Raw genomic sequence first — 21,328 nt, 5'->3', positions numbered from 1 at the left:
TGTGCTTTACTTCCCTGTCTTCTAATTCGCTAATTTGGTCCTCCGCTTCTCCTAGTCTACTGTTGAAACTTTCCATGGTGCTTTTATTGCAGCTATATCACTTTTCATTTCTTCTTGATTCTTACATAAGTTGTTGATTTTTTTATTCATCCAGGTTATGAACGGTATGACCCTCAGTCTGAATTCTTTTTCTGACATATTGCATGCCTCCGTTTCACTTAGCTGCTTTTCTGGCGATTCCTCCTTTTCTCACCTTTGGGGGTTTCTTTGTCTACCCATTTTTTATCTCACTGAAGGATCTAGATTTAGAGTAGTGCAGGGGCCGCTCCTTGGATGAAAGTGGCTCCTTGGACTTTGGTTGCTCTTTGGGTGTCGTGGCAGCAGTTGCTTCTCAGTTGGCAGTGGCTCCTCTGGTGGGTGCTGTTCATAGCAATGGTGCCTCCTCTGGCTGGTTGGGGGAGGCTGCTCACATAGCTGCTGGTCCTTGAATTGGGGTGGGCTGATCAAGAGGCTGCTGCTCCTTGGAAGGGGTCAGGTTGTGCATGATTGCTGCTCCTCTGAAAGGCATGGACTGCTCACGTGGTTGCTGCTCCTTGGATGTGGGCTGGCTGTGTATGGCTGCTACTCCTCAGATGGGGCATGCTGCTCCTGAGGCTGCTGCTCCTTGGATGGGGCATGCTGCTCACAGGGCTGCTGCTCCTCTTACAGGACAGGCTGCTTCTTTTCGGAAGGGAGTGAAGTGAACATGTGGCTGCTGCTCCTTGGATGGGAGAGGGCTGCTCACTTAGCTGCTGCTCATTGGACATGTGTGGACTGCATGTGGCTGCTGCTCCTTGGACCAGTGCAGGTTGCGCAGTGCTGCTGCTCCTTGGAAGTGTGCATTCTGCTCGTGTTGCTACTATTCCTCCCACTGGGAAGCCTGCTCATGCTGCTCCTGCTCCTTAAATAGTGACAGGCTCCTCACAGAACTGATGCTCCTCTGATGGGTGCAGGCTGCTCACACAGCTGCTGCTCTCAGAAGGATGCAGGGTGTGGGCTGTGCACAGCTTCTGCTCCTTGGATGGGGGTGGGCTGCACGGGGCTGTTGCTCCTCAGTTGTGGGCAGGCTGCTCGTGTGGCTGCTGCTCCTTGGATGGGGACTAGCTCCTCATTTGGTTGCTGCTCCTTGGACAGGGGCAGGCCATGTGACGCTGCTGCTCTTGGCCTGGGATGGGCTGCTCGTGGGGCTGCCGCTTCTTGGACAGGAGAAGGCTGCTCACGTGTCTGCTGCTCACATGGTCACAGTGCCCTGGGCTAAAATGCTAAAGCATTGGGCCAGTCAGAGGGGAGCACGCTTGAGAACTAACAGGAGCCTGCACCCATGTTTGCTGGAGATTCGGTGACTATGGGATGACAGCTGAGGTAGCCGGTCCCTGACAGGGGTGGCTGTAGAGTTCCAGGTGTTATCTGAGGGCACCCTGGGTGGAGGTGAGGCTGGGCTCTCAGTTACAGCAGGTCTCCCCTTCAAAACGTGAGGTCTCATAGGAAGATCCAGCCACATGGTACTGTTGGCAATGGTAACAGAGGCTGCCTAGTTAAGTGAGCATGGTTAGCCTGTCCCCGAAGGTCCTGTGGGACCTAACTGTGCCTCACTGACACACACACATGCACACACACCCCACAGGACCACATACTTGTCTTTTGCTCCCTCACTCACTCATGCTCTCTCCCTCTCTGCTGCCTTCTCCTGCCTTTGTAGTTAGGTCTGGGGTGTTATTGACCCATTTGTGGATGGAGTTTCTTCTCCAGGTGTCTGGGTATGTGGCTTGCTCTCTAGCACATTGGCCAAACAGGATAAAATTCACTTGGATAATACACGACACAAAGGGAACAAAACAAGAATGTACTCATGAGACTGATAACCCCAATATAAGTGACCACCTGAGAAGAGAATTAGGGGAGAGAAAAAGAGCACAAATGATATTCAAGAGAGAAAAAAAGATAAGAGAGAAAAGAAAAAGGAAGAAAAATGAGAATATATATATATATATATATATATATATATATATATATATATATATATATATATATATAATCACCACAGAACAAACAGATAAACCAAAAAATGCAAACAAACACCTAGCAAAGAGGGTGGGGGCAGAATCTGTAGAGACTGAGCTTATATACAGAAAATAAGGTTAAAAATTGGATGACTATGGGGAAGACCTCAGTTCAGTATAGAGGAAGTAAAAAGGAGATGAGTAGATAGGAAGAAAGAGAACGCGAAGAAAATAATAGTGATAATAATAAATTTATAAACAATGATTTAAAAATGTTATAAAAATAAAAAATATAAAATAAAATAAAATAAAATAGATGGAAAAATTATGTGAAAAGAAGTAGAAAATAAAGCAACAAAGAAAAAAAGGAAAACAAGGGAAAAAAGAGATAAGAAAATAATAAAATAAAATAATAAAATAAAAATGAAAAAGTGAAGTGTCTTTCCTTTGGCTGGCTTAAGATCCCAGCCTTCTGTACTTCCTGTGGTTTCTCAATTTCCTATTGCTGGGACTGAAGGCCTCCCTTTAGGCAGATTCCTGAGGACTCTTAGGGACTATTTAGATTTTTTTAATCCTTTGAACTATTCTGTGTGTGAATGTATTGGTTGCCTGGAGACTGGAAGGAGGGGATCTCTCTTCAGGAGAAAATGGCTGCCAAGGTCCCGGGCTCAGGTATGACACAGTGCCAGACTCACTGCCACTTCTCCTGTACCCTCTCCTCTCCCCAACCTCTCCCCATACTCTACAAGTCTGCACCTTCTCCTGCACCTCAGCCACAGGTGAGTGTCCATATCCTAAAGGTCCTATGAACTAGGTCAGTGAAGAAAAGCACAATCCACAAAGAGGGGAAAAACTGCGCCTCTGCGAGCTCCTCTCCTGACAGCACTGCGTGGTCTGGTCAGCCCTTCAGGCTGCCCACTCTGGGCTCAGAATTTCATTACTGTGGACCCAGATCTAGAATCCCCTGCCATTAGCAGTCCTGAAGACCTCCTTTCCACAGTCAGACACTGTGCCTGTCCCAAGGGATGCAAGTTGGTGCCGTGTGGTTTCCCTCTGAACCTATGGACTCAGAGATCTGGCAGATCACTCCTTCCCACATCCTTGATTTTACCTTTCTCCAGGGGTCCTCTGTCCTTCCCGCCTGCAAATTGTCTCACCAGCTGAGTCTCCTTTGCCAATTCAGGGTGGATTTATTCGTTTCAGCTACTCATTCTATCTGCTCCAGGACAAGGCTCGGGGCACATCTTTTTATTCTGCCGCCATTTTGTCCTCTCCACTTTGTTGATTTTCAATCTGGTTTATGAACTGTATGACCCTTATCTGAATTCTTTTTCTGACATATTGCATGCCTCTGTTTCATTTAGTTCATTTAGTTGGGATTCTCCTTTTCTTTCCTTTTGGGGTTGTTCTTATATCTCCCATTTTTATCTCACTGAAGTATCTAGGTGTACAATTGTGTGGTGCCTGTGGCTGCAGTAAGGACCCTGGTGGCAGTTCGTTTGGTCATGGGTGGCACCTGCTCCACTTGCAATCATGGGGCAGCAGCTGCTCCTTGGGTGGTCATGGGGTGGCTGCTCCTCGGGTCGTCATGGGTGGCTGCTCCCCACACAGTCATGTGTTGAGATTGCTCCTGGTGGGTGGCAGCAGCTGCACCTGTTGCGGGTGCAGGGTGGCGGATGCTCCCTGCACATTGTGGTGCAGTGGCTGCTCCCCTGGGTGTCACGGTGGTTGCTCCCCATGTGTTCACAAGGCAGTGGCTGCTTGCTCTGCACGTGGTCCCAGGCAGCAACTTCTTGCTCCTCATGCAGTCCCAGGTGGCAGCTCTTCGCTTGGCTGCTGGCATGGTCGCAGTGCCTGGGGCTAAAGCATTGGGCTGGCAGGAGGGAGCGCATTCCAGAACTCACAGTAGCCCTTATCTGGGAATGCTAGAGTCTGGGTGTTCGTGGGTTTGCAGATGAGGCAGCAGTTCCCTGGCTGGTGTGGTTGTAAGGTCCTGGGTGGTGTCTGAGGGCACCCTGGGTGGAGGTGAAGCTGGCTTCCAGTCACTGCCGCTTTCCCCTTCAAGGTGGTAAGGCCTCTGTGACATATCTGGTGCTCTGGGAGAGATTACTGCAGTAGCAGAGGCTGCCTAGCTACTAGTAGATAAGCCCATCTGCCAGCCCCAGGTCTTGTGAGATATAGCTGTCTCTCACTCAAACACACACACATACCACATGTCCACACACTTTCCTTTTGCTCCTTCACTCACACTCTCATCCTCACTGCCATCCTTTCGGCTGCCATCTTGGAATCTCCCTCATTCTTTTTTTAGGGCCAAGTTATATTCCATCATATATATATATATCAGTATGTATCCATTTGTCTATCAATCTGCACCTACAATGCTTTCATATCTTGGCAACTGTAAATAATGTTGCAATGAACATAGGGATGCACATGTCTTTTAGGATTAGCATTTTGGGTTTCTTCAGATAAATACCCAGAAGAGGAATTCCTGGATCATATGGTAGTTCTATTTTTAATTTATTGATATGTAGTATGTAAATAGTCAATCTTTATACTGTTTTCTATAGCAGTTGCACCAAATTTATAATTCCACCAACAGTGCTTGAAGGTTCCCTTTTCTCCACATCCTCATCAACACTTTTGGCTTGTTAATTTATTGGTGATAGCCATTCTGACAGGTGTGTGGTGGTATCTCATTGTGGTTTTGTTTTGTATTTTCCTGATGATTAGTGAAATTGGGCATCTTTTCAAATGTCTTTTGGCCATCAGTATGTCTTCATTTTCGTTCTTTTTAAAAACTTATTCCGGGAAGGAGAACTTGAAGGAGCTTGCAGAGCTGTTAAGAATTGGTTAAATTGTGTAATTATTGTATCTGGTAGCAGGAGTGTAGTGTTGTTTTGATGGCACTTTGCTCTAAGGTGAGTGTCCAGGGCTGGACAGCTGTGCAGTGTCCACTCCAATTTCTCTCCATGACATGGATTTAGTATCATCTGTGAGCTTTTCCCTTCCAAATAATTTGCTTTCATATTTTGTATCTACACTGGCAAACTAACAGTTGTAACCACCTGTGGAAGATCATTCATCCTTGCTGAAAATGAAACTCTCTTTTTCTTGCATCAGGCAGTGGGAAATGTCCATGGAAAGCAGCTGTTGTATCTGATTCCTTATTGGTTTCCTCAGATCTCCCACTGTCCCCTTTTTATTTAGAATATGATAAATAAGTCATTTTTTTAGAGAATAAGAGCTCTACTTCTTTATCCTTCATCAAAATAGGGATCAGTTGCTGAAAAGTATATTGGTATTTGCAAATGCCTGCCTTTTGAAAACAATGTTATGGTAAAATTGGATAACACCTTTGTCAAAGGTGATGATTCAATGAGATGCTTGCATACTGCCTGACATTTAGTGAGTGTTATGTATTTGGTTAAAAAAATAATAAAAATAAATAAATAAACAAACCACACTATTATCTAATAGGTTTTTTAATTAGCCAAATAAAACTCCTCTAACTTAATTTCTACTTGCTCCTGTTTAGTATTCAATTGACCTACTTATTCTCTATCTGTAATATTCAGATCAAGTGCCCATGGATGATATTATGGTTTACACATTTCCAGATTTCACAGCCATTACCCTCATAGTCCCACCATGAGGGTGTTGTACTAAAATAAGCACTAAATGCTCAAAAATGTCTATCTAGGTCCTTTGCCCATTTTTTATTGGATTGTTTATCTTCTTTTGTTAAGTTGTATGAGTGCTCTGTAAATTTTGGAGATTGAAACCTTATCTGAAATAGCATTGACAAATATGTTCTCCCATGCAGTGGGCTTTCTTTTTGTTTTGTTGATGGTTTCTTTTGCTGTGCAGAAGCTTTTTATTTTGATGTAGTACCATTTGTTTATTTTCTCCTTAGTCTCCATTGCTCTAGGAGCTGTGTTGGTAAAGATATTGCTACACCATACGCCTGCTATTTTGCTGCCTATGGAGTCTTGTAGGATTTTTATGGTTTCCCATCTTACATTTAAGTCCTTTAGCTATGTTGAGTTTGTTTTTGTGTATGGTGTAAGTTGGTGATCTAGTTTGATTTTTTTGCATGGATCTGTCCAATTTTCCCAGCACCATTTATCGAAGAGACTGTCTTGATTCCATTGTATGCTCTTTCTTCTTTTGTCAAATATTAATTGAGCATAATGGCTTGGATCAATCTCTGGGTTCTCTGTTCTGTTCCACTGGTCTATATGTCTGTTCTTGTGCCAGTACGAGGCAGTTCTGAGAACCATGGCTTGGCAATATAGCTTGATATCTGGTATTGTGATCCCTCCAACTTTGTTTTTCTCCCTCAGGATTGCTGAGGGTATTTGGGGTCTTTGTTTTATTCCAGTTGAATTTTTGGAGAGTTTTTTCTAGGTGTGTGAAATATGCCATTGTTGTTTTAATGGGTATTGCATTGAATCTGTAGATTCCTTTGGGTAGTATGGACATATTAATGATGTTCATTCTACCAATCCATGAACATGGTATGTTCTTCCATTTGTTTATGTCTTCCTCTCTCTTTTTCAAAGTCCTGTAGTTTTCTGAGTACAGGTATTTTACCTCCTTAGTTAAGTTTATTCCTAGCTATCTTAATTTTTTTTTGTGCAATGGTAAATGGGAATGAGTTTCTTTTGTTTTGTTTGTTTCTCTTTCTATAAGTGCATTATCCTATCTAATGATAGACAAACATGTTAATTGACCATTCCTTCGCTACGAATCCCATTGGCTAATCAGCGCGATATGCAAATTAACCGCCAACAAAGATGGCGACTAATTTGCATACTGCAGGCAGGCGGGACAGCATGAACCACCACTGCGCCACCATACAGGGCATGCCAGCTGCCTGGGTCCTGGATGGCAAGGCAGGCCCGCTCCAGAAGCCACAGCAGCCGGCCTGCCTTGCCGCCCTGGGACCCAATTGGTGGGTCCTGGGGCAGCAAGGCACACCCGCCCTAGAAGACCCAGCCGCCGGCCTGCCTTGCTGCCCCGGGACCCCATCGGCGGGTCCTGGGCGGCAAGGCAGGCCTGCCCCAGAAGCCCCAGAAGACGCCTGATATGGTAGTAACTCTATCAGTAAGCACTCTGAAAGTCAGTGGCATAAGTACACCAATTAAAGGACAGAATATGAGGGTGAATCAAAAACAAAACCCACTTTAAATATAAAGACACATATAGATTAAAAGTAAATGAATTAATCTGAAGCCTGTTTTGCTCAGTGGATAGAGCATTAGCCCGTGGACTGAAGGGTCCCAGGTTCGATTCCAGTCAAAGGCATGTACCTCAGTTGCTGGCTTGATCCCCAGGCCCTATCAAAGCATGTGCAGGAGGCAACCAATCAATGTGTCTCTCCCTTTCCTTTCACTCTCTCTAAAATTCAATGGAAAAATATCCTTGGATGAAGATTAACAAAAACAAAGTAAATGGATTAAGTAACATTAAAGAGATTATAAGAAAAATATATTCCAAATTCTGTTAGTTGTATAATGGTTATGTTTAAATTATTAACACCTAAGAAATTGGGTGAAGGGTACATATAATATGCTGTAGTATTTTATAGGTTTTTTTACATGTATGAGATTATTTCAAATTAAAATATTAAAAAATTAAAAATTAATAAAATATTAATTGAAATGTGTATACATTACATGAAAAATCTCCTAATTGCGTCTAGCATAATTTATTAAATTGTGCTAAAATTTACAAGGGTTCAATTAAAAGATATCTTAATTCTAAATGATATAATAGGAAATATATAATAGTGCAGTTATAAGCACTTACCTGAAAGTAAAAATTTAAAGAAGTGAATTTAAAGAAGGGATTAGCCAAAGAAAATATATGCACAACCCATGGACACAGACAACAGTATGGTGATGGCCAGAGAGAAGTGGGGGGCAAGAGCTGGATAGAGGGGGTAAAGGGGGGAAATAGGGACATCCTATATAATAATAATAAAAGACTAATATGCACATTGACTGAACGGCAGAATGACTGGTTGCTATGATGCACACTGGCCACCAGGGAGCAGATGCTCAATGCAGGAGCTGCCCCCTGGTGGTCAGTGCACTTCCATATGGGGAGTGCCACTCAGCCAGAAGCTAGCTCATGGTTGGCCAGTGCAGTGGTGGTGCCAGGAGCCCCTCCACCTCCGTGGCAGCGCTAAGAATGTCCACCTAAGGGTTTAGACACAATCCCTTGAGGGCCTAAGCCTTTAGTTGGACATCCCCAGAGTGCTCCCTGGCTGCCAGAAGAATGTCTGACTGCAAGCTTAGGCCTGATCCCCTGGGGAGTGGGCCTAAGTCGACAGGTGGACATCCCCCAAGGGGTCCTGGACTGTGAATGGGCACAGGCCAGGCTGAGAGACCTCCCTCCCCCGCCCCGAGTGCACAAAATTTTTGTGCACCAGGCCTCTAGTTGGTGTATAAAAAGGCCATAGATTTCTGTCTGTTAATTTTTATCATGCTACATTGCCGAATTCATATACTAAGTCTAATAGTTTTTTGATGGAGTCTTTGGGGTTGTCTATGTATATTATCATGTCATCTGAGAATAAAGATAGTTTTGCTTCTTTTCCACTTTGGATGCCTTTTATTTATTATTCTTGTCTGATCTCTATGGCTAGCACTTCCAGTACTATGTCAAACAGGAGTGGTAAAAGTGGGCATCCCTGTCTTGTTGTCGTTCTCAGGGGAAATGAGTTTAGTTTTTGTCCATTGAGTATAATGGTGGCTGTAGGTTTGTCATATAAGGCTTTTATCATGTTGAGGTATGATCCCTCTGTTCCCACTTTGCTGAGAGTTCTTATCAAGAAATGGTGTTAGATTTTTGTCAAATGCTTTTTCTGCATTGATTCATATGATTATGTCTGTGATTTTTGTATCTCAATTTGTTTATGTGTTGTATCACATTTTTTGATTTGTGGATATTGTATCATCCTTGCATCCCCAGAATAAATTCCACTTGGTCATTGTGTATGATCTTTCTAATGTATTTCTGATTCCAATTTGCTAGAACTTTGTTGAGGATTTTAGCATCTATGTACATCAAGGATATTGGCCTGTAGTTCTTTTTTTTGTTTTGTCTTTATCTGGTTTTGGTATTAGGGTAATACTGGCTTCATCGAAAGAGCTTGGAAGTGTGTCTTCCTCTTGAATTATTTTGGAATAGTCTGAGGAGGGTAGGTTTTAGTTCTTTGAATAGTTAGTAGAACTCCCCTGTAAAGCCATCCAAACCAGGGCTTTTGTTTGCTGCAATATTTTTGATGACTGCTTCAATTTCTTTGGTAGTTATCAGCCTATTCACGTTTTTTGATTCTTCTTGATTGAGTTTTGGGAGCTTGTCTTTTTCTGAGAATCTGTCCCTTTCGTCTAGGTTGTCCATTTTGTTGGAATAGAGTTATTCATAGTATTTTTTTCATTATCTGCTGTATTTCTGTGGGATCAGTTGTTACTTCACCCCTTTCATTTCTGATTTTGTTTTTTTGGGTCCTCTCCTTTACTTCTTGGTGAGCCTGGCTAGAGGTTCATCAATCTTGCTTATCCTTTCAAAGAACCAGCTCTTGGTTTTGTTGATCTTATATATTGAGTTTTTGGTTTCTATGTTGTTTATTTCTGCTCTGATCTTTATTATTTCCTTCTTTCTGCTTACGTAGGCTTTTCTTATTGCTCTCTTTCTTACTCTTTGTGTTGTAGGGTTAGAAAATTTATTACCAGTGTTTCTTGTTTTTTGAGGTAGGCCTGGAGAGCTATGAACTTCCCTCTCAAGACTGCTTTCACTGTGTTCCATAAATTTTTGATTGCTGTGTTTTCATTGCCATTTATTTCCAGGATGCTTTTTATTTCTTCTTTGATCTCTTTGGTATCCCAATCATTGTTTAATAGCATGTTATTTAGTCTCCAGGTGTTTGAATTTTTTCCGTTGTTTTTATTGTAGTTGATTTCTAATTTTATGCCATTGTGATCTGAGAAGATTCTTGGTATGATTTCTATCTTCTTGAATTTGAAGAGACTTTGTCTGTGTCCCAATATGTGGTCTAATTTTGAAAATGACCTGTGTACACTTCAGAAGAATGTATATCCTGTGGCTTTGGGGTGAAATGTTCTGAAGATGTCAATTAATTCCATCTGATCTACTGACTCATTTAGGATTGCTGTTTCTTTGCTGATTTTTTGTTTAGAAGATTTTTTCAGTAGTGTTGTTAGTGGGATATTAAAGTCCCCTACTACGACTGTATTGTTGTTAATCTCTCCCTTGATGTATTCCAGAAGTTGTTTTTTTATTATGTACTTGGGTGTTCCTGTATTGGGTGCATATATGTTTACCAGAGTTGTATTTTCTTGTTGAATTGCTCCCTTTAGTATTATGAAGTGGCCTTCCTTATCTTTTGTTATGGCCTTCACTTTGATGTCTAATTTTTCAGATATAAGTATTGCTACCCAAGCTTTTTTTTTTTCCTTTCCATTCACCTGAAAAACCTTTTTTCATCCATTCACCATCAGTCTGTGTGAGTCCTTTTTTCTGAGGTGGGTCTCCTGTAGACAGTAGATATATGGGTCATGTTTTCTTATCCATTCAGCTACACTATGTCTTTTGATTGGGGCATTTAATCCATTTACATTTAAACTTATTATAGATAGGTACTTGTCTGTCACCTTTTTTTAAATTCTTTATGCCTGTGTTTCTTCTTCCCTTCCTATTTCTTCTTTATACAGCAGACCCTTTAGCATTTCTTGCATTTTTGGTTTGGTAGTGATAAACTCCCTTAGTCCCTTTTTGTCTTGAAGCTCCTGATTTCATCCTCAGCTTTGATTGATAGCCTTGCTGGGTACATTATTCTTGGATTCTGACCCTTGCTTTGCATGATTTTGTATATTTCACTTCATTCTTTTCTGGCCTGATGTGTTCTGTTGAGAAATCAGTCAATAGTCTGATGGGAATTCCCTTGTAGGTAACTCTTTGTCTTTCTCTGGCAGCCTTTAAGATTCTTGCTTTGTAGTTGGTGTTTGCCAATTTAATTATGATTTGTCTTGGTGTTGGCTTTTTGGGGTTCATCTTGTTTGGGACTTTGTGAGGTTTTGGACTTGTGTGATATCTTTCTTCCCAATATCATGGAAGTTTTCTGTCATTATTTATTCAAACAGGTTTTCTAATCCTTGCTCAGTTTCTGAACCTTCCAGTATTCCTATTATATGGATGTTTTTTCATTTCATGTTATACCAAAATTCCCTTAGGCTCTCCTCTTGTTTTTTAATATTTTTTCCAGTTGCTGCTCTGCTTGTGTATTTTTTCCTACCTTGTCTTCTAGCTCACTGATGTGATCCTTTTCTTCTTCTAGTCTACTGTTGATGCTTTCTATTGTGTTCTTTATTGTAGCAATGTCATTCTTCATTTCTTCTAGGTTCTTCTTCATTTCACCTTGGTTCTTACACATATTTTTGAATTATTCTTCCATCCTTTCCAGCGTCCTTATGACCATTGCTCTGAATTCTTTCTCTGATGTATCGATTGCCTCCCTTTTGTTTACTTTCTTTCCTGGTGATTCCTACTTGTTCTTTCATATGAGGGCTCTTTCTTTGTTCCCCCATGTTTGCTCTTCTCAGGGTGTCTTGTTATGTAGCTCTCTCCCTCCTGTGTTGACTTAAAAGCACAAAATACAACTTGAGAAGTCACAATACACAGTGCACCATACACAAATGTATTCATGATACCAATAACCCCAAATAAAGTTGACCGCCAGAGACAAGAGAATTAGGGGAGAGAGATGAGTGCAAAAATGACATTGAGAAAAGGAAAAAAATGTAAGAGAGAAAAGAAAGAGAAGAAAAAAGAAGGGAGGAAAGTGTATGTATATGGGGAGAAAACTACAAAAAACCCAACAATTAATCCAATAAACACAAGAAACAAACACCCAGAGGTGAATGCAAAAAACAACCAACTAATCCAAAAAATGCAAACAACAAACACCCAAACCACAAAGATCCAGATTAATCTGAAGAGGCAGAATTTATTTCCAGAAGGTAAGGTCAAGGAATTTAATTAACGGAGAAATGGCCACAATTCAGTATAGAGGAGGTAGAAAGAGAATGAGTGTATAGAAAGAAAAGTAAAAAAACAAATAAAAAAGAGAAAAATATATTTAAAAAATATATATAAAAGAAAATTTATAGAGAGTAGATAGGCCTGAGTTGGTGATTGAAACTGATTAGCTATTAGTACAAGAAGAGAACAAGTGAAGAGAGGAAAAACAGAAAGAAAAAGAAAATTTGAAAAAAAATCCAAACTAACAAACAAGCAAACAACAAGACAGAAAGAAAGAAAAAGGGGGAAAAAAAGAAAATGAAAAGAAAAAAATTTGGCTAGTTAAGAAAGGGAATAGAGAAGTGTGCATGGACTTGGAGCAGGGGAGAGGAAATTAGATATTTGAGTATGATCAATTTTTAACAGGGAGTAAAAAGAAAGGATAGAGAAAAACTAAAGCAGGAACAGGATAAGAGAAACAGGACAAAAAAGGGGGAAAAGTGAGGAAGAGAGTGTTGGAATAAAGGCAAAATTGAGACAGAGTAAAATAATGGTAAAATAAAAATAAAAATATAATGTAGAACACTAATCTCAAAATAAAATAAAGAAAAAATAAAATAAAACAAAAATGTAAAATAATAGTAATAATCATAAATAAAAATGTAATAATAAAAAAGCAAAATCAAGTGAGAAAAAAAGTTTTTGTTTCTTAAGTAAAAGATAAAAAATAAAAAAGTAAAGTAGTGAAGGTCGTTCACTTCAGCAGAGCTTCAATGACCTATGGGTGACAGTTTAAGTCCCTTCTCTACTGTTCTACCTGGCACATCTGTTTCCTATCAGGTAGTCTGCACGGTGTTGAAGTTCCCTGCAATCCACTGCTCCTCCTTGTCATAAGCCACTACCTTGTTTTCAAGCAGGCGGGATGTCTCTGCTCACTTTGTTTCTCTGCCTGCCTTCAGTTGTATTTAAATAAGAGTCAATTTCTGACACAACCCCTGGGTGGTGGTGGTTTTGTATCAGTTTCCGGGATCAAATGGCCCCTCAACCCTGTGTTTAGATTCTTCTTTCCCTGCCACACTTAATACTGGATTGGTGGGACGGACTGACCCAGAGCTAGTTTCCTTATTCATCTATCCTTATTCTGATTCCCAGTTTCCACAAAAATAACTTTTCCTTGCAGTCTCAGTGAGAGTTTTTTTAATTGAAAGATCCTATGCACTGTGTTTTTCAAGTAAAAGCAAGGAAGTTATAAAGACAAAGCAACAGCTCCACCTCACTTCTTTCTCTTCCTGGCATTGTGGGGCAGGTATAGAACTTCAGGCTACCTTTTTGGGCACAGTCTCTCATGACTGGGAACTTAGATCTAGAAGTCCCCTCTGCCAGCAGCCCTGTGGACCCCCTTCCACATTCAAGGGCTACACTGACCCCAAGGGCTGCAAATTTGGTGGGGCACAGTTTCCCTCTGAGACTCTATCCCTGCTGTGCATGTTTCTCCCTCCAGCCTGGATCCCAGAACTCACCTCTCTCTAGGCCAGCGGTTCTCAACCTGGGGGTCGCGACCCCTTTGGGGTTCGAATGACCCTTTCACAGGGGTCACCTAAGACCATCGGAAAACACATATATAATTACATATTGTTTTTGTGATTAATCACTATGCTTTAATTATGTTCAATTTGTAACAATGAAAATACATCCTGCATATCAGATATTTACATTACGATTCATAACAGTAGCAAAATTACAGTTATGAAGTAGCAATGAAAATAATTTTATGGTTGGGGGTCACCATAACATGAGGAACTGTATTAAAGGGTCGCGGCATTAGGAAGGTTGAGAACCACTGCTCTAGGCGATCTCTGACCTTTCCATCCATGGATCGCCTTACTAGCTGTGTTTAATTTGCCAATTCTGGGTGGATGTTATTTGATTCAGCTGTTTCTTCTATCTGCTCTGTGAGAAGGCACAGGACCTGTCCACGTATTTGGCCGCCACCTTGTCTCCCCCTGGACAAAATTTTTAGGCACCTTTTTTTATTCCAGAGGAATTTTTGGAGAGTTTGTTCTAGATGTATGAAATATGCCATTGGTACTTTAATGGGGATTGCATTGAATCTATAGATTGCTTTGGGTATTATGGATATGTTAATGATGTTGATTCTTCCAATCCATGAACACAGTATATTTCTCCAGTAGCTTATGTCTTCCTCTAACTCTTTTTTCAGCATCCTGTAATTTTCTGAGTACAGGTCCTTTACCTCCTTGATTACATTTATTTGTATGTATCATATTTTCTGTGTTGCAATGGTAAATGGGATTGTTTTTTCAGTTTCTCTTTCTGTGATTTCTTTATTGGTGTATATGAAAGCCATAGATTTCTGGGTGTTAATTTTGTATCCTGCTGCATTTCCAAATTCATTTATTAAGTCTAGGAGTTTTTTGATGGAGTCTTTAGGGTTTTCAATGTACAATATCATGTCAGCTGCGAATAATGACAATTTTACTTCTTTTCCAATTTGGATGCCTTTTATTTCTTCTTGTCTGATTGCTATGGCTAGCACTTCCAGTACTATGTTGAACAGGAGTGATGAGAGTGGGCATCCCTATCTTGTTCCTGTTCTTAGGGGAAATAGTTTTAGTATTTGCACATTGAGTATGATGTTGGCTATAGGTTTGTCATATAAAGTTTTTATTATGTTGAGGTATGATCCCTCTATTCCCAGTTTGCCGAGAGTTTTTACAAGAAAGAGTGTTGGATATTTTCAAATATTTTTTCTGCATCAGTTGTATGGTTATGTGATTTTTGTCTTTCAATTTGTTTATGTGATGTATCTGATTTGCAGCTATTGTACCAGCCTTGCATCCCTGGGATAAATCCCACTTGGTCATGGTGTATGATCTTTCTAATGTAATGCTGAATCCGATTTGCTAGAATTTTGTTGAGGATTTTTAGCATCTATGTTCATCAGGGATATTGACCTGTAATTCTTTTTCTTTGTAGTGTCTTTATCTGGTTTTGGGATTAGGATAATGCTGGCTTCATAGAAAGAGCTGGGAAGTGTTCCTTCCTGTTGAATTTTTTGAAAAAGTCTGAAGAGGATAGATTTTAGTTCTACTTTGAATGTTTGGTAAAACTCCCCTGTGAAGCCATCAGGTCCAGGACATTTGTTTGGTGAAAAATTTTTGATTACTGCTTCAATTTCATCAGTAGTTATTTGCCTATTCAGTTTTTTTTAAATTCTTACTGATTGAGTTTTGGAAGCTTATATTTTTCTAGGAACATGTCCATTTCACTGAGGTTTTCCAGTTTGTTGGAGTAGAGGTGTTCATAGTATTTTTTTTTTTTACAATCCTTTGTATGTTTGTTGTGTCAGTTGTTACTTCACCTCTTTCATTTCTGATTTTGTTTATTTTGGTCCTCTCTTTGTTTCTTGGTGATCCTGGCTAGAGAAGTGGTCGGCAAACTGTGGCTCGTGAGCCACATGCTGCTCTTTGGCCCCTTGAGTGTGGCTCTTTCACAAAATACCACGTGCGGGTGTGGATGTACAGTGCGATTGAAACTTCGTGGCCCATGCGCAGAAGCCGGTATTTTGTGGAAGAGCCACACTCAAGGGGTCAAAGAGCCACATGTGGTTCACAAGCCATAGTTTGCCAACCACTGGGCTAGAGGATTATCAATCTTGTTTATCCCTTTCAAAGAACCAGCTATTGGTTTCATTGATCTTTTGTATTGATTTTTTTGGTCTCTATATCATTTATTTCCACTTGGATCTTTGTTATTTCCTTTCTTCTGCTTACCCTGGGAGTTTCTTGTTGCTCTCTTTGTAATTCATTAAGTTGCTGGTTTAGATAATTTATTACCTTTTTTTTATGTAGGCCTGTAGAGCTATGAACTTCCCTCTCACGACTACTTTCACTGTGTCCCATAGATTTTGGATAATTTTGTATTCATTGTAATTTGTTTCCAGGATGCTTTTTATTTCTTCTTTGATCTCTTTGACTCAATCACTTTTTTTTTTATTGCTTAAAGTATTACAAAGGGTATTACATATGTGTCCATTTTATCCCCCCGCCCTAGACAGTCCCCTAGCCTCCCCTATCCCCCAATGTCTTATGTCCACTGGTTATGCTTCTATGCATGCATACAAGTCTTTTAGTTGATCTCTTACCCCCCTACCTCCTGCCCCGCAACCCTCCCCGGCCTTCCTGCTGCAGTTTGACAATCTGTTTGAGGCAGCTCTGCCTCTGTATCTGTTATTGTTCAAAAGTTTATAATGGTCTCTATTATCCATGAATGAGTGAGATCATGTGGTATTTTTCCTTCATTGACTGGCTTATTTCACTTAGCATAATGCTCTCCAGTTCCATCCATGACGTTGAAAATGGTAAGAGTTCCTTCCTTTTTAGAGCGGCATAGTATTCCATCGTGTAGATGTACCACAGTTTTCTAATCCATTCATCTACTGATGGGCACTTAGGCTGTTTCCAGATCTTAGCTATGGTGAATTGTGCTGCTATGAACATAGGCGTGCATATATCCTTTCTGATTGGTGTTTCTGGTTTCTTGGGATATATTCCTAGAAGTGGGATCACAGGGTCAAATGGGAGTTCCATTTTCAGTTTTTTAAGGAAACTCCATACTGTCTTCCATAGTGGCTGCACCAGTCTGCATTCCCACCAGCAGTGCACAAGTGTTCCTTTTTCTCCACATCCTCTCCAGCACTTGTCGTTTGTTGATTTGTTGATGATAGCCAGTCTGACAGGTGTGAGATGGTACCTCATTGTTGTTTTGATTTGCATCTCTCGGATGATTAGTGACTTTGAGCATGTTTTCATATGTCTCTTGGCTTTCTGAATGTCCTCTTTTGAAAGGTGTCTATTTAGGTCCTTTGCCCATTTTTTGATTGGATTGTTTATCTTCCTTTTGTTAAGTTGTATGAGTTCCCTATAAATTTTGGAGATTAGGCCCTTATCAGATATGACATTGGCAAATATGTTTTCCCACACAGTGGGTTTTCTTGTTGTTTTGTTGATGGTTTCTTTTGCTGTGCAGAAGCTTTTTATTTTGATGTAGTCCCATTTGTTCATTTTCTCTTTCGTTTCAAGTGCCCTAGGAGCTGTATCAGTGAAGAAATTGCTTCGGCATATGTCTGAGATTTTGTTGCCTTTGGATTCTTCTAGAATTTTTATGGTTTCCTGTCGTACATTTAAGTCCTTTATCCATTTTGAGTTTATTTTTGTGTATGGTGTAAGTTGGTGGTCTAGTTTCATTTTATTGCATATATCTGTCCAATTTTCCCAGCACCATTTATTGAAGAGACTATCTTGGCTCCATTGTATGTTCTTGCCTCCTTTGTCAAATATTAATTGAGCATATTGGTTCGGGCCGATTTCTGGGCTCTCTATTCTATTCCATTGATCTATATGCCTATTCTTGTGCCAGTACCAGGCAGTTTTGAGAACAGTGGCTTTGTAATACATCTTGATATCTGGTATTGAGATCCCACCTACTTTGGTCTTTTTCAGGATTGCTGCAGCTATTCGAGGTCTTTTTTTATTCCAGATGAATTTTTGGAGAGTTCGTTCTAGATCTCTGAAGTATGCCATTGGTATTTTAATGGGAAGTGCGTTGAATTTATAGATTGCTTTGGGTAGTATGGACATTTTAATGATGTTGATTCTACCAATCCAAGAACATGGTATATTCTTCCATCTGTTTATGTCTTCCTCTATATCTTTTTTCAACGTCCTCTAGTTTTCTGAGTAGAGGTCTTTTACCTCTTTAGTTAAGTTTATTCCTAGGTAGCTTAATTTTTTTGGTGCGATGGTAAATGGGATTGTTTTTATAATCTCTCTTTCTGAAAGTTCACTATTGGTGTATAGAAATGCCTCGGATTTCTTGGGGTTAACTTTGTATCCTGCTACATTGCCAAATTCATGTATTAAGTCCAGTAGCTTTTTGATGGAGTCTCTAGGGTTTTGTATGTATAATATCATGTCGTCTGCAAATAAGGACAGTTTTACTTCCTCTTTTCCAATTTGGATGCCTTTTATTTCTTCTTCTTGCCGAATTGCAATGGCTAAAACTTCCAGTACTATGTTGAACAGGAGTGGTGAGAGGGGGCATCCCTGTCTTGTTCCTGTTCTTAGGGGAAATGGTGTTAGTTTTTGTCCATTGAGTATGATGTTGGCTGTGGGCCTGTCATATATGGCTTTTATTATGTTGAGGTATGATCCTTCTACTCCCACCTTTCTGAGAGCTTTTATCAAAAATGGGTGTTGAATTTTGTCAAATGCTTTTTCTGCATCAATTGATATGACCATGTGGTTTTTTTCTTTCAATTTGTTTATGTGATGTATCACGTTTATTGATTTGCGGATATTGTACCATCCTTGCATCCCTGGGATAAATCCTACTTGGTCATGGTGTATGATCTTTCTGATGTACTGCTGGATCCGATTTGCTAAGATTTTGTTGAGGATTTTGGCATCTATGTTCATGAGGGATATTGGCCTGTAATTCTCTTTCATTGTGTTGTCTTTACCTGGTTTTGGTATTAGGGTGATGCTGGCTTCATAGAATGAGCTTGGAAGTGTTCCTTCCTCTTGAATTTTTTGTAGTAGTCTGAGGAGGATAGGTTTTAGTTCTTCCTTGAATGTTTGGTAAAACTCCCCTGTGAAGCCGTCTGGTCCTGGGCTTTTGTTTGCTGGAAGCTTTTTGATGACTGCTTCAATTTCTTCCATAGTTATTGGCCTGTTGAGATATTTAGATTCTTCCTGATTGAGTTTTGGAATGTTGTATTTTTCTAGGAATTTGTCCATTTCCTCCAGGTTGTCTAGTTTGTTGGAGTAGAGCTGTCCATAGTATTTTTTAACAATCATTTGTATTTCTGTGGGGTCTGTTGTTATTTCGCCTCTATCGTTTCTGATTTTGTTTATTTGGGTCCTCTCTCTTTGCTTCTTGGTGTGACTCAATCACTTTTAATAGCATACTATTTAGCCTCCAAGTGTTTGATTTTTTTTCATTGTTTTTATTATAGTTGATTTCTAATTTTATGCCATTGTGATCTGAACAGATGCTTGATATGATTTCTATTTTTTTGAACTTGAAGAGACATTGCCTGTGTTTCAATATGTGGTCTATCTTTGAAAATGTCCTGTGTGCACTTGAGAAGAATGTATATTCTGTAGCCTTGGGGTGAAATGTTCATCTGATCTAGTGAGTCATTTAGGATCGCTGTCTCTTTGTTGATTTTTTGTCTAGAGAATTTATCAAGTGGTGTCAATGGGGTATTAAAGTCCCCTAATATGATTGTATTGCTTTTGATTTCTCCTTTGATATCTTCCAGAAGTTTTTTTTATGTATTTGGTAATGCCTGTATTGGTTGTATATATGTTTACCAGAGTTATGTCCTCTTGTTGAATTGCTCCCCTTTAGTATTATGAAGTGGCCCTCCTTATCTCTTCTTTTAGCCTTCACTTTTAGGTCTATTTCATGAGATATAAGTATTTCTACCCCAGCTTTTTAAAAAAAATTTCCATTTGCCTGGAAAAAATTTTTTCCATCCCTTCACTATCAGTCTGTGTGAATCCTTTGTTTTGAGGTGGGTCTCTTGTAGATAGCAAATATATGGGTCATGCTTTCTTATCAATCAGCTATCTTATGTCTTTAGATTGTAGCATTAATCCATTTATTATTGATAGGTACTTGTTAGTAGCCATTTATATTCTTTATGCTTGTGTTCCGTCTTCCCTTTCTATGTCTTCTTTCTACAGCAATTCCTTTAGTATTTCTTGCATTGCTGGCTTGGTGGTAATAAACTTTCTTAGCCCCCCCTTTTTTTCTGTGAAGCTTCTGATTTCACCTTCAATTTTGATTGACAGCCTTGCTGGGTATAGTATTCTTTGATTCAGTCCCCAGCTTTGCATCACTTTGTATATTTCATTGCATTCCCTTCTGGCCTGATGTGTTTCTGTTGAGAAATCAGTTGATATTCTAATGAGACATCCCTTGTAGCTAACTGTCTGTCTCTTTCTGATGTGCTTTGGTGTGTGCCTTTTTGTGTTCATCTTGTTTGTTTGGGACTCTATATGCTTCTTGGACTTGTGTGGCTTTTTTATTCCCAACATTAGGGAAGTTTTCTATCGTTATTTCTTCAAACAATTTTTCTATTCCTTGCCCCGCTTCCACTCCCTCTGATACTCCTATTATGTGCATGTTGTTTCATTTTGTTTCAACCCAAAGCTCCCTTAGGTTCTCCTCCTGCTTTTTAAATTTTCTTTATAGTTCCTGCTGTGTTTGTGTGGTTTTTCTGCCTTGTCTTCTAACTCGCTGATGAGGTCATTAGGTTCTTCTAGTCTATTGTTGAAGCTTTCCATTGTGTTCTTTATTGCAGCTATGTCAATCTTCATTTCCTCTTAATTTCTTTTCATGTTGGTGACATTCTCAGTCAGCTCCTTATAATTCTCATTGAGTTGTATGTATTTGTCATCCAGCCATTTGCGCATCCTCATAACCATTACTCTGAATTCTTTCTCTGACATGTTACTTGCCTCCATCTCATTTATTTCCTTTTCTGGTGATTTCTCTTTTTCTTTCTTTTGGGGGTTGTTTTTAGGTCTCCCCATTTTTCACTGTAACGTTTTTATTGTTTCTATGTCTTAGATCCAATTGCTTTGCTAACCAGGTTCTTTATGGGTGGTGCTATGTATTTGGTGATTTTTGGTGCAGTCTCTCAGATATCCTTGGTTTGGTGATCTAGTGGAGCTTCCTACTTGAGCTATTTTGGTTCTCCTGATGTAGTTGGGTCTTTAATGTTATTTTCTCCTCCGTGGATGAAGTTGCACCATGGGTTGTCTGGCAATGTGATTCACCCACAGCTTCGTTGTGCAAGCTCTTGTGGATGTGATCATGGTTCTGGCTCTTGTGGAAAAGGTTGTCTGAGGTCTCACTGTATGTGCTCACTGTGAGTTCCCAGAGTCCATGGCCTGTGAGGAAGAGCTCTCGGGGCCTGAGGCCCAGGTACTGTGACTTTGGCCATTGTTGTGTGACTCTTGCTGGGGTAGCATCACTCTGCAACTCACTATGAGAGCCCCAGAGCCCATGACAGTGGGGGGGGGGGGCAGGCAGATGTCCCATATTCTGAAGTTGAGGCAGTGGGACTCTGACCAAAGTGATTCCCCTCTGCGAGTCACAAAGGAGTGCAGGAGCCAACAGCTGGTAATGTGGGAATCTCAGAG

The sequence above is a fragment of the Myotis myotis genome, unplaced genomic scaffold, assembly GCF_014108235.1.
Source record: "Myotis myotis isolate mMyoMyo1 unplaced genomic scaffold, mMyoMyo1.p scaffold_m19_p_3, whole genome shotgun sequence".
Taxonomy (NCBI): domain Eukaryota; kingdom Metazoa; phylum Chordata; class Mammalia; order Chiroptera; family Vespertilionidae; genus Myotis; species Myotis myotis.
This window is presented reverse-complemented; position numbering follows the sequence as displayed.